Source organism: Vombatus ursinus, unplaced genomic scaffold, assembly GCF_900497805.2.
Source record: "Vombatus ursinus unplaced genomic scaffold, bare-nosed wombat genome assembly UNPS02014775.1, whole genome shotgun sequence".
Taxonomy (NCBI): Eukaryota; Metazoa; Chordata; class Mammalia; order Diprotodontia; family Vombatidae; genus Vombatus; species Vombatus ursinus.
The window spans coordinates 6,695,358-6,710,187 of NW_020954553.1; the positions used below are offsets into that span (position 1 = coordinate 6,695,358).

The 14,830-nt window shown below is 40.0% G+C and overlaps 1 protein-coding gene across 1 annotated transcript in view; it reads left to right on the forward strand.

Annotated features, from left to right (window-relative positions):
• SCMH1 (Scm polycomb group protein homolog 1) overlaps nucleotides 1-14,830 on the forward strand; it is a 167,546-nt gene that overhangs the window by 813 nt on the left and 151,903 nt on the right. The gene's annotated exons all lie outside the window — the stretch shown is intronic.

The following is a 14,830-nucleotide window of genomic DNA, read 5'->3' on the forward strand; positions in this document are numbered from 1 at the left end:
CCCCCACAATGTTAGATGGGGCCCAGAGAGGATGACACCCTCTCCCTCAGAATGGGACTAGGGACCAAGAGGGGATGACACCCCCTCCCCCACAGGATCAGACCAGGGACCCAGAGGGGATGACACCCTCTCCCTCAGAATCGGACCAGGGACCCAGAGGGGATAAATGACATCCCTCACATAGGGTGGGACAGCCCTCTTCCCTGGGACTCAGACTAGAGATTGATTTCTCCTCTACTCCCACTCTACGATCCACCCTCACAGTCAGATACTGGGATTCAAAAGGGATTACCCGCTCCCATCTTCCCTGGGTCTGACAGAAGATGCAGAGGGAATAACCTGAACACACACAGACTTGATTGTTCTGACACTGGAACCCTGAGGAGATAATGATTCCCCACCCCTATAGGCTCTGACAGAAATACAGAGGAGATAACCCCCTTCCTCTAGGGTTCCGATACGGGGATGCATACATCCTTCTATAGGCTTTGACACAAGTCCCAAGACAGATGACATAGGACATAGATGAGTGTCCCCACATATACACAGTGTCCCCCACTCCCTTTAGGAATTAAGAGGGGATAACACTTCCAGAAGTACTGACTACCAACCTTCCTCTCTCCACTCTTAACAAGAGCACAGATGACCCTCCCCCTGAGTAAGATGCAGAGGGAATATAGATAGGATGACTGATCCCCCCATGTGGGACACAGGGAAAGAAACCCCCCCCCACTTTCTTTATGGTGTCTGAACTGGGATACAGAACAACTCCTCATTTGAAGAAGACACAGGGATAAAAATCTACACCGTAGAAACTGAGATAAGAAGACAGAATGACCCCTCTTCTTCATGAGAGACATAGAAAGAGAGATTTGCCCCTGCCTTATAGGGCAGAGGTGGGGAACCTATGACCTCAAGGCCGAAGGTTCCCCATCCCTGTTGTAAGGACTAAGGTGGCATTGCAAAAAGGGTGACTCTCCATATGGGATCTTCTCTGGAGAGCTGATGCCAACTTCTTCATTGTGGTGTCTGGGCTGGAGACCCAGAGAATATGACCTTCCCTCCCCATTGTGAGTATTAAGCTGGGGTCTTAGAGAGGGTGACCTTCTGGAGATTCTGAGAGGATGATCCTTTCTACCTGCTTTGTGGTTTGGGCTGGGGCTGTAGAGAGAGAATTTCTGTGCCTCTAGGGGTTCAGGCTAGGGTTTTGTCAGAATCATTGTGGAGGGGGGACCCAGGATGGAGTTTCTGGTTCCTTTGGGATTAGGATACTGAGCAAGGTGTCAGTGCATCTCCATCCCACCCTGCCTATCCTCTTTCCTGCCTCTGAAAGATTATATCTGTCTGTCCCAGAACTTGGAACAAATCAGACTGTGACCATCAGGTGGGCCCAGCAACATCAGACAATTTCTGTCTATGGAGTTTCATGAGAACACTCACTTGTTCTGCCTTCCTCAGGACATTGGTTGCTTGAATCATATACCGGGAAACTAGATTTCAAAATTGAAAATGGGTGTGGAGGAAGGGGAGCTGAGCCTGAGAGAATTCCTCTGGTTAAAGTGGGTGAACAAGCAGCATCCTAAGAATGGGGGAAAGGAACATACAAGGCCACTACATGAATATGGTCTTGCCAGCCTGCACAGTCTTTTGGAGGGTTGAGAGTGATATCCTATGGAAACGTGCCTTGAGGTTGGTAAAACCAGAGAGCAGAACTCCCTGTGGATGAGGTGACAGAACTGTGACTAGGCTGTTTCTCTGAGTGTCTCCCCAAAAGGGAGGCAGCTTGATAAATGAGAAGCACTTTTATTTCTTTGTTCATTTACATACTGTTGTGTTTCATCCTAGTGAACAGGCATCTACTGCTGTGCACCCAGGTGTCCTTTACCCTGCTGGGGAGGTCAGAAGAGCAAGCAAGAGGTTGTTTTTATAGAGGAAATGGGCTGCTGTTTTTAAACATACCTCTGCCTAACAATGCTTTAGGGAAACAATGAAGACCTATTTTAGTGCCAGACTTAGTCCCCAAGCCTTCAATTTGATATTCAGTTGGAGGGGGAATGACTTATCAGGTTGATCTCTCTTTGCTCAATCTCAACTGCTCATGCAAAACCTTAGTATGAAAAAAAGTTGGTATGTTTGTTGTTTGCTTTCATTATTACCCCTCATTTGCTTTCAGTTAGCATATGCTAGTATATGGGTTGGTTTTTTGTTGTTTTTGTGAGAGGGCCTTTTCCCAAACTCCCAAACCTCTAAACAGTGAATTGGACGGCATCAAAGCTCCCCCCCTCTTCTTTCCTTGGGAAACATGATGGCCTTGTGGATAAAATGCCAAACTTGTTTCTGGGACCAGTTTCAACTCCTAAGCAAAGTTTCACTCTGTATAAAACAACCAAACAGAAGCTACTTGAGCCTAGTATTAGAACTGGTACTTTAACGTTGTCCTCATTTCTTCACTCTTAAAATTGGTTGGTGATTTTAAACTTTTACTGACATGTCTAGGACACCTTAGCAGTTTTATTAAATTTTGAGACCTTATGTGTCTTTTTAGACTCTTATTCCCTTTCTCTAAATCATTAAAAAAAATTTGCACATTCAGGTACATGATTCTAATATGGAACACTTTACAGAAGTCTGTAATCACTACCTTCTGGGTATTTACAGTTTAAAGCAAGAATTTCTAGCCTTTTCATGAGGAGGAGCTATTTTCACAAATCAGGGAATGTTAGAGATGAAACAGACCCTAGAGATCATTGAGCCCAATTCCTTCATTTTACAGAAGAGGAAACTGAGGCCCCCAAAAGGAAAAATGACCTGACTTAGGGTCAGATAGCTAGTAAGTGGTAGAGCTGAAACTAGAACCTAAGTCCAGTGCTACTTCCACTACACCACATTTCTCTAAAGCATTGAAATCAGAGGTGCTCTCCTTGGGACAAGAAAAGAATAAGAACTGTTATCAGTTGTACTAAAGTAATTCCTGGCCAAATTCAGTGCAGCAGCAGCCAGCTTGAGGATCTGTCAGAAACAATAAGTATTTATTAAGTGCCTATGGTGTGCCAGGAACTGTGCTAAGCAGCTAGCTATGCAAGATTAAAGATCTACTTAAGGATCCCTGGTTTCTGTGTGACTTGTAAAACCCTTCACAACCTGGCCCCTTTTTACCTTTCCTGTCATCCCTCCTGGGATGATCAAAGGACATTGGACTCCTTGCTCATCCTTACATACTTCTGGGCATTTTCACTGTGCCTATTCCCTATGCCTAGAATGCTCTCCCTTCTCTCTGCCCCTTGGCTTCCTTAAAATTTCAATTAAATTCTCATCTTCTACAAGAAACCCTTCCGGAGCCCCCTTAATGCTAGTGTCTTCCTTCTGAGATAACCTCTCATTTACTCTTTCTATATCCTGTATGTACACAATTGTTTGCATGCTGTCTCTCCCATTAGAAGGTGAGCTGCTTCAGGCCAGAGACTATTTTTGTCTTTCTTTGTGTCCCCAGCATTTAGCACTGACAGGAGTAAGTATGCTGTAAATGTTTGTGACTTAACTGGTATAAGGGGCACTGCAAGTACATTGCTTCAGGGAAGGGGGACACTGTAGTCATAGGATGGCAGGATTCGGGAGTTTAAAGGACCTTAGAGATAATCTAGTTCAATGCCTTCATTTTACAGATGATATAATTGAGGCACAGAAACACTAAGTGACAGTTCTGACTATCACAGTGTGATTGTGGGCAAGTCACTTAACCTTTCTGAGCCTCATCTTCTTTCCCTGTAAAATAGGTCTATTAATCGAAGTACCTCATTTACAGGATTGATCTGAAACAAGGGATTTGAAAACCTTAAAGTACTATAGAAATAGCACATATTATTGTTGTTGTTATCCAGGTTTGCCAGGCACTGTGCTAAGCACTTTACAAATATCATCTCATTTGACCCTCATGGGAACCTGGGAGGTAGGTACTGTTATCCCCATTTTACACTTGAGAAACTAAGGCAGTGGTTAAGCAGCTTGCCCAGGATCACACAGAGAGTAAGAGTTTGAGGCTGTATTTGAACTCAGTAGTAGAACCCAAATCCCTTGAACTCCAATCTCATTTTTTTTTTTACATAAGATTGACTTGCCTAAGAACTTTATTAGTCTAATTAGGGGTGGGAGGGATGAACACTTAGTCTATTTCAATAAAAATCCAAAGCTACTGGATTAAATCTACTCCAGCCTTAAAAGAGAAAGTCTGTTAGTTTTTGAGAAAGAAAAGAGTGATTTATACAGGTTTTCACATTGAGTCCATAGATCTGGTTATCACAGAATTGTGGTGTTGGAAGGAAACACAAAGATCATCTAATCAACTGGTACTCAATACAGGAATTCCTTAATACAATGTTCCCTTACCATTTGGGCTTCCAGCCTCCATTGATGGTTGACTCACAACCTTTTGAGATAGTCTTCTTCATTTTTGAACAGTTCTTATCGTTAGGAAATTCTTCCTTACATCAACCCTAGCAACTTCAATCCATTATGTCACTCCTATGTTCAAAACCATCCAGTGACTTATTCTGTGGAGTCCTTAGGCTGTCATCTAAGACTGGCTTATTCTGACTTTAGCCTGTGCTTCCAGCTTTCTCTCATCATTTCTCTCCACATGCCCTATGAACTATTTCTGTTCCCCAAAGATGCCTTTGTCTCCCCCGTCTGTCCCTGTGTGCCTTTGCACACGATGTTCTTGTGATGCTCTCTTGTGATGCTTTCCCACACCCTTTACTTAACCTGTTGAAATATTTCCTATCCTCAAATGTCAGTTTAAATGCTGTTTCTTCCTTGAAACCTTCCTTGTTCATGCCAACACAGGTCATCCTTCCCAGCTCTGAACTACTATAGTACCTTTCACCTTTCTTGTTGTTCTTACTCTGTACTGCCTCATATTTATAATTTATTTATAGTCCTCATCTCCTACTAAACTGGATTCTCCTTGAGGGCAAGCACCACTGTGTTATTTATCTTTTTGTTTACTGCATCATATAGCACAGGATCTGAAAGACTTCATAAGTGCTTAAGAAATGTTTGTTTAATAAATGAATAAGTTTTAATTAAATGAATGAGTTTGGCTTGTATCAGCCTAAAACTCAACTTGTCATTTTATCCCCAAACCTACTCCTCCTACCATCTTCCCAGTTTCTGTAGATGGCACCACCATCACTCTAACTACTCCGGCTCAAAAACTTAACTTATTTCTGATGCTTTCTTCTCCCTAATTTTCTACTTTCAGTCAGTTGTGAAGTCCTGTCACTTCAATGTGTGACCTTAATATTTCTCACATCTGTTCTCTTTCCTCAATCCCCATGACTACCATTCTAGTTCAAGCCCTAGTTACTTCTGGCTGCACTCAGTTACCAAGCATCTATTAAGCTCTTCTTTTGTGCCAGGCAGTGCTGATACAAAGGAAGGCAAAAATACTACCTGCCCTCAAGGAGCTCAAATTCTAATGGGGGAAACAATATACAAATATCTAGAAATGATAGCTAGCATTTATATAGTGCTTTGAGTTTTGCAAAGCACTTTACCAATATTATCCTCACAACTACCCTGGGAAATAGGTGTCATTATTATTCCAACTTTACAGATAAGGAAACCGAGGCAGAGTACAGTTAAGTGACTTGTCCAGGGTCACACAGCCGGGAAATGTCTGAAGCCTGCTTTGAATGCAAATCTTTCAGGCTCAAGGGACAATGCTCTACCCACTGTGATACCTATGTATAGCTTGTATCTATACATACAAGATACAGACCATATAAATTAGAGGGAATTTCAGAGGAAAGGTTCTGGAGGGCAGAAGGAGCAGGAACAGAAAAGACCTCTTGTTAAAGGCCGGATTTGAGGCGAGTCTAGGAAGCCAGGAGGTAGAAATGGATGGAGAGCATTCTAGGCATGGGGCCCAGCCAATGGGAAGGCATAGTGTAGGAAGATAGAATGTCATGTTTAAGGAAGGAAGGAAGGATTGATTTATTAAATGCCTCCTACTGTGTGTGCCAGGCACTGTGCTAAGCACTTTACAAATATCACCTCATTTGATCCTCACAGGAACCCTGGGAGGTAGGTGCTGTTATCCCCATTTTACACTTGAGAAACTAAGGCAGACAATGGTTAAGCAGCTTGCCCAGGATCACACAGAAAGTAAGAGTTTGAGGCTGTATTTGAACTCAGTTATTCCTGACTTTGTTGTTCAGTCATTTCAGTTGTGTCCAACTCTTTGTGACGCCATTTAGTATTTTCTTGGCAAAGATACCGGAGCGGTTTGCCATTTTCTTCTCCAGTTCATTTTACAGATGAGGAACTGAGGCAAACAAGGTTGAGTGACTTGTCCAAGGTCATACATCTAAGTAAGTGTCTGAAGCCAGATTTGAACTTAGGAAGAGGAGTATTCCTGACTTCAGGCTCAGTGTTCCATCCGTTGTACCACTTAACTGCTTTAAATTCCAAACAGGAAATTTTCTGTTTGATCCTGGAGGTACTATAGAGCCACTGGAATTTATTGAATGGTGAAGTGACGTGCTTAGACCTGTGCTTTCGGAAAATCACTTTGGTAGCTAAGTGGAGGATAGGCTTAGTCTTAAGCAGGGAGATCAATTAAAAGACTATCAGTAGTCCAGGTGTGAGATGATGAGGGTTTTCACTGTATGGTGCTTGTGTGAATGGAGAGAAGGGGGTTTATATGAGAAAGGTTTAAGAAGGTAGACTTGACAAGATTTGACAATAGATTGGATATGTAGGGTAAGTGTGAATAGGGGGTTGAGGATGACACCAAGATTAACCTGGGTGACTATCCCTTGACAGTAATAGGGAAAATTAGAAGAAAGAAGAGTAAAGGTGGAAAGATAATGTATTCAGTTTTAGATATGTTAGTTTTGAGATATATATGGGACATCCAGTTCAAGATGTCTGATAAGCAGTTGGTGATGCAAGATCTGAGAATCATCAACATAAAGGTGATAATTAAAACCTTGGTGGTTGGGCTATAAGACCAACAAGCACAATATTATAGAGGAAGATTAGAAGAGGAGCCAGGGAAAATTCTTGAGGATACCGTTGATTAGTGGGAATGAACTGGAAAAAGATCCAAAAAGGAGACTGAGAAGTCAGATAAGTTGGAGAAGAACCAATTAAGAGCAGTATCCCTAAAATCTAGAGAGAGGGAAGTATCCAGGAGAAGTAGATTATTGATAGAGATTTCAGGGAGGTCAAAAAGGTTGAAGACTGAGAAGAGGTCATTAGATTTGGCAATCAGGAAATCACTGCTAACTTCGGATAGAGCAGTTTCAATTGAAGAATGAAATTGGAAACCAGATTCCAGAGGGTTTAAAGACAAAGAAGTGGAAGTAGTGTCACTAGTTGTAGATGGGTTTCTCGAGGAGTTTAGCTGAGAAGGGGAGGAGAAATACTGAATGATAGCTGAATGTACAGTAGGATCTAGTGAGGGTTTTTTAAGGATGGAGGAGACCTGAATATGTTTGTAAGCAGCATAGAAGGGGCCAGTATTTGAGAGATAGAGGACAGCTTCAAAGGGATTTGAGATGAAGAGGAAAGAGGAACTCTTTAATCTTGACCTTGAAATTTTCTGAAAAGTATAATGTGAGGTCCTCAACTTCAAGAGTTGGAGCAAAAGATGTCATAGGAGGCTTGATAAGAGAAGAAAATGTTTGGAATGGCTGCTATGGTGAGTGGGGATAGGAAATCAATTAGGGTGGAATAGTAGGATTGTCTTGCTATAATAAGGGCCCAGTTGAGATTACCTAGTACAGATTTGTAATGGACCCAGTCAGTTCAGTTTTGTGATAGCTTCCAGTTTTGTTCAGTATCATATGAGTAGGAGTTAAGTGTCATAAATGGTGGAAGTAACCTAGGCCTCAGGTTTGGCAAGATTTGATCACCAATAGGTTGGAACAGAGATTTCAGAGTAGTGGACAACTTAGAGTAGAACTGACTGAGGGGTCAGTCAATCAACATACATTTATTAAGTACCCTTCCATGTTCAAGCACCTACATTGTACTAGGCACTGGAGATAAAAGCACAAAGAATTAAACAATCCCAATTCACAGTGATCTTACATTCTAGAGGGGAAGACAAGTACATATAAAATATATATGCACTACAAATATAAAGTTAACAAATATATATACAAAGTGGTTAAACATGAAGTAATTTGGGGAAAAGACTTCATATAGAAGATACTGCTTGAGCTTTGGCTTAAAGAGAGGTACTCTGTGAGGCAGATAAGAAGGAAGTATATTCCAGGCATGAGGAACTAAGTACTCCTGCTATAATATCTTAAGTGAGGAAGAGAGAGAAGGCCTGTTTGTCTGGATTGCAGAGTGCTGGAGGAGGAGTAATATCCAGTGAAGTGAAAAGATAGGTTGGGGGATGGGTTGTATATGACTTTAAAAACTAAATAGAAAAGAATATATTTTATCCTAGAAGTGATGAAAAGCCACTGGAGTTGCCTGAGTGTGGGGAGGGAGGGATGTCACATGATCAGATATGCATTTAAGGAAAATTTCTTTGGTAGTAGTATGTGGGATGTCCTGGATTGGTGAGAGACTTGAGGCAGAAGGAGGCTGTTAGGAGGCTGTTGCAAGAATGGGAAGGTAGGGGAGTACATCCAGATCTCAGAATAGTACGGAAGGGTAGAGAGATCTCAGGGCATGGTGAGGAGAAAGAGTAGGCATATGAGTAAGGCATAAGGAGATGGAAAGATAAAAAAAAATATGATCAGATAAAGAACTTTCAGAGTTCTTTATTATGGATTTGGAACACTTGTGAATAATGGCAAGATCAAGGATATAAATGTCCCTTTGTGTTGCTGAAATGGAGTAAAGGAGTAGCTACATGGAAATTGAGTAGATTAAGTAATTAGAAAGTTAGGGTATTTGAGGACACATGTACATGTATGATGAAGTTCTTTACATTGAGAGAACTTAGGGTAGAGACAGAGACTGTGGGGCAGGTACTAAATGCATTGAGAAAGGTGAGGAGAATATCCTGGGTGTCAATAACAGCTGCCAGAGTCTGGATTGGGTAATAAATTTGGACTGAAAGAACTCTGAAGGAAGAGAAGTTGCCAAATGATTGGGGTAGAGAGTCTGAAAGTGAGAGTGAGGAGCAAGGAATATTCACATTCCACCACCATGACTAGTAAATCAGTAAGAATAAAGTGCAAACATTACTAAAAAGGATTCCCAGGGGAACAGTGCCATCAGGAAGGGGGACCAGGTCTTAGTGAGTTGTAGAAGATGGAATGAGGGAGAAAGAAGAGGTTTAAGATGAAAGGAGGTTATTTTAGTTATAGAGAAAGCATCACAGAAGGCACAGTGGAAGAAGTGTGTAGATGTGGAATGGGACTTTGGGGAAGTAGGACTGAAAGAACTGGAAATGAGGGAAGAGACAACTGAGGTTGAGTAATGAAGGGGTTTGTTCTTTAGTAACAAGGGGGTTCACTATCACAGAGGATAGTAGAAAAGAACGAGAGTATGTTAACTTTTGGAAAATGAGTTCAGGCAGAGTAACAGCAAGGATTACAGATGAAGGGAGGTGATTAGAAGGTTCAAGGTTGAAGATTGCTGTTGGCATAATCCCTAAACTTCCCAACCTGCCCTGTTGCTGTGACTTGTGGCAAACTTGGTATTATTATAGGAGCCTTTTTTGTGCCTTTGGGCAGGTCAGAAAACCTAGCAAAGAGGTAGGAGGTAGTTTGTCTCAGTAGAGAAACCAGAAGAGCAGGGCTTGGCCACATTGTGCCTTCAGGCTGGTCTGAAAGCCTAGTTCAGGTTATTTAATTGAATTTTGTTGAATGGGAAGCAAGCCAGGGTAATGTTTATGAAACAGTGAGTAATTACTAACATATAGTATTCATGAAGAGAAATAGAATGAGCTAAAGCTGGAAAGATAAGGAGTCAGATTGTGGAAGGCCTTATTCAAGATTCAGGAGTTGGGATTCTGATTTGTTAGACAGTGGGGAGCCATTAAAGGTTTTTGAGCAGGTAAACAAAATGATCAGGTCTAGATATATGGAAGATTATTTAGAGAGAAAAATAATAAGGGCCTACATGAGAAAAATACAAATTATAATAGAACCCAAACCCACATTTCTAGACTTATTAGCTAATCTTTTTGTGTAGTTTTCCTCTCATAAAGTGTCCTGTGGCATTAATATAGTTAAGGGTCTTAGACCCAAGTACCACCAGCAATTTTTCAAGATCTGGTATTGTCTAAACACTATTTTTGGTAAGTCTTTCTGTATTTTACTAAAGTAATTATGTGGAACTTTTACTCTCAGAATGAAAGCATGCATGCACATTTCATGTGCTTTTATTGGCTGTGCTTAGCATTCATTCACTTATGGGCACTTTTGCAGACATATTAATTTATTGCTTTACAGTTACTCCTGCTAGTGCTTTTGCTCTGAAACACTCAAGTATGATGGAAAGAAAAATTATTTTCATCATTATGCCCCACAGTGTGTAATAGGAAACATGGGCACAAGTCTACATGTGGAAGTGATGGAAAGAAACCTGAACTTGGATTCAGAATACTTGAACTTGAGTTCCAGAACTATCATTGACTAGTTGTTTAACTTTTTGGGACTTCCTCTGCTAAATGAAGGGGATGGCCTGGAATAGATAATATCCAAGGTCTCTTGTAGTTCTAAATCTGTAATTCCTGACTGCATGATATCTAAAGTTCTTTCTAACTAACATTCTGTGATTCTGTGGTACTAAAAATCTTAAAGATGAAAGAGACAGCTGGCCTAAATGATTTAGATTAGCTTTGGACCCAAATTTTGTGACATCTCATGGTGTCTCCAGTTAGCTCAAGAGGTACTATGAAAGGCTTCAAACTTAAATTAACTTAATTTTAATGGAAAAGGTACAGGCCCTGTAGTCAGAGGACCTAAATTCAGAAATTTGGACTTATACTCTGCTTCTTGTCACCTACCTGTGTGACCTTAGGCAATTCACTTAACCTCCCTGGGCCTCAATTTTCTCAATTAAAAAAGAAAAGGTTGGATTTGATGGTCTCTGAAGTCCCTTTGAGCTCTAAATCTGTGATCCTGTGATTTCTAAATCAATAAATTACAGTACATACTCTCTAGCACTCTAGAAGAAGAAATTTATAAAAGTCAAAATATCAGAATCAATGACAAAATATCAGAACATAAAAACATTCGAGTTCCACTGGCTGAAACACAGATGATCTCTCAGAACCTCTTCCTGTCTTCAGTGTACCCCTCTCCCCCCAATATTATGCTTCTATGACACCATTACAGTTAGGATTATAGAGTCTTGGGGTTGGAATAAATCTTAGTGATGATTTGGCCCAACTTAGTTTTCTAAAATTTAACTTAATTTTTTAATTAACAGAAATCTGTTTTCTTTCCCTTGTACCTCTCCTCCCCACCCCAATATATTTCTCAATGTGCACCTTGAGACTGTCACTCATTTGTCAAGAAATAGGTGACATGCTTCATCATGGATCCTCTAGTATTGTGGTTGGTCATTATGTTGATCAAAGCCCTGAAGTCTTTCAGAGTTGTTTGTATAATGTTGTTAGTGTATAAATTGTTCTCCTGGTTCTGTTTACTTTGCTCTGCATCAGTTCATACACGTCTTTCCAGGTTTCTCCAAAACCCTCCCTTTCTTCATTTCTGTTATCAAAATATTACATTGCATTCATATACCATAATTTGTTTAGCCACTCCCCAGTGGATGGGCATCCCCTTAGTTTCCACTTATTTGCCACCACAACAGTAACTGCAATAAATATTTTTGTACACAGGAGTCTTTTTTTCTTTCTTTGATCTATGTAGGACATAGACCTAGTACTGGTAATACAGAGTCAAAGGATATGCATAGTTCCATTTTATATTCTAGAATGACTGGACCATTTTACAGTCTTCCCTACAGTACATTGATGTGCCTGTTTTCCTAAAGCCCTTACAGCATTTGTCATTTTACTTTTTGTCAGTTTTGTCAATCTGATGATGGGTGTGAGGTAGAATCGCTCAAAATTTTTAAATTTTTCATTTTTTTAATTATTAGTGATTAGACTGCTAGGTAGAGATATGGATAGAGTGCTGGGCCTGGAACGAGGAAGACCTGAGTTCGGATCTAACCTGAGACAGTTACTGTACGGTGTGTCTCTAGGCAAGTCACTTAACCTCTGTTTGCCTCAGTTTTCTAGTCTGTAAAATGGAGGTATAATAGCTCTTGTTCTGAGGAGCAAATGAGATAATAATTGTAAAGTGCTTAGCATGGTGCCTGACACTTAGTAAGTGCTTTATAAATATTAGTGATGATGATGATGATGATGATGAAGAATATTTTTTCATGAGTATGGGAAATTTGGATTTTTTCCTTATAAAACTGCCAGTTCATATCCTTTGACCATTTATCGGTTAGGAAGTGGCTCTTATGCCTATAAATTTAAATCAGTTCCTTATATAACTTAAAAATTAATATAAGCAGAATCAGAACAGCTTATACAATAACAACATTGTAAAGATGGACAAGACACTGAAGAACTGGTCAGTGCAATGACCAACCACCATTCCAGAGGACCCATGATGAAACATACTAGCTACCTCCTGACAGAGATCTGATGGACTCAGGATACATACTGAGATATATTTGGATGTAGCCATTTCAAGAATTTGCTTCGATTGACTTTGCATATATATGTATAACAAGTGTTTTGGTTTTCTTTTTTTCAATGGGCAGTGGAGTTGGGAGGCAGAGAAAATAGATTTTTGTTCATTGAAAAAATAAAATCAAATTTAAAAAAGAATAAGAGTCTTATTAGGGAAATTTGCTGCCAAGATTTTTTTTCCCCATTTACGCTTTCAATTTTAGCTGCATAGGTTTTGTTTGTGCAGATTTTTTGTGGGGCAGCTACTTGGTACAGTCCATAGAACACAGGCCCTGGAGTCTAGAGAACCTGAGTTCAAATCCAGCCTCAGACGCTTGACACTTACTAGCTGTGTGGCCCTGGGCAAGTCACTTAACCCCATTTCCTAGCCAAAAAAAATTTTTTTTTAATTGTCCAATCAAAGTTTTATCTTCTAAGATTTTTTTTCCTTTGTTTGATCATGAACTGTTCCCCTTGCCATAGATTTGAAAGGCAATTTCTGTTTTGTTCCCTTAATTAATCAGTGATATAATTCCTTAGGCAAATCTTACTTATTTTGCAAGTGGGAAAACCAAAGTTCTATTAAAGGAAGTAACATTTGTGAAGTCACCCAACTAGTTAGTTGGAACAAAACCCCAATCTTCTAATTCTTAATCAGGTATTCTTTTCACTATCCCATGTTGCCTTCACTTCACTTCGCCTTTCTTCCCAATTTTTTTTAACAAACATTTTGTGGCCTTCCCAAGCAAAAAAAAAAAAAACCAAAACCCTTCTCTTTACTCTTCTCAATCAACTAGAAGATAAAGTAGAAAAGTTATTCACATTAAATAAGATCAAGATCCTGAAACAAAACACATTCATTATCCTCAAGGAATTTATCATCTTGATGGGGAAACAAGGCCTGTGCACATATAATAATACTACAAGTTAGTATATGATAATGTATTATAAAGAAGAAGACCAGAGTGTTATTACAAATTCCAGAAGGGAAAAGTTTCAAGGGGGAGACTTCTTCTAGCTTGGATAATTGGGCAAGATTTCATAGAAGAAGTAGTACTTAATCTGGATCTCTAAGGAATGGAAGAATTTCAGACTCAAATTAAACTTATAGTCATTCTTTTATTGCCATCTGAATTTAAAAAGCTCTCTGACAGTTAAGAAAACCATTAGTCTAAAAATAAAAGTGTCAACCTAAACATAATCTATTAATTTTTTCACAAGTCATACAGATAGTTCATGAATGAATGGATGAATGAGTATTTAAGTACTGTGCTGACTGCTGGGGATAGAAATAGGAAAAGTTAGACTTCCCTGTTCTCATTGAACTCTACTCCATTCGGGGGAGAAAACACATAAAAGAAAGTTTAACCATAGGGCAGATGGAAAAGCTTGAAAGTCCTTAGGGTTTGGTGGTAGGTCAGATAGCAAGGCCCAGAGTCCTTAGGTTACTTACATAGTCAAGATGGTAATGCCATGGGACTGTAGGGCTTAAAGGCAGGGCAGATGGAAGATGTTAGGAGGCTGCAACAGGGCAAATAGTAAGTCCTAGTGGTCTTCCATCTCATCTGAAGACGCTATGAGAGTATTCAACTACTGGAGAAAATAAAGGGGTAGGGTACCCCTGGTTGTGGCATTCTTCCTGCCCAGCCATTCTAGGTGTGTTGATGAGGACTATCTGTAATTTACAGTCAACTTTTTCAGTAATGCATTGTTCCTTTGTATTGATTAGTTCATTCCAAAAATATTTACTAAGCCCTTAGGTATAGTACCTGTAAAATAAATAACAATTCCTAAGACTTGGTCTTATAATCCAGGAGCTTATGGTCTAGTAGGGAAGATAAAACATAGACATATATAATCATAGTACTAAGTAGGAGGTACAATAAGAAGAATACAAAGTATTGTGAGAATTTAGAGGAGGGAAAAATTATTTCTCTCTAGAGAGAACTAGGAAGGCTTCATTCAGGACATGGCATTTGAACTGGGCCTTGAATCGTTGGTAGAAATTGGACAGGAAGAACTGGCAGGGAAAGATCATTTGAGAGAGGACAGTCTGATCAAACACAGTTAGGAATTCATAGACTGGAGAATAGCAAGTAGTTCAAGTTAGCTGGTTTGTGTGTGTGTGTGTGTGTGTGTGTGTGTGTGTGTGTGTGTGTGTGT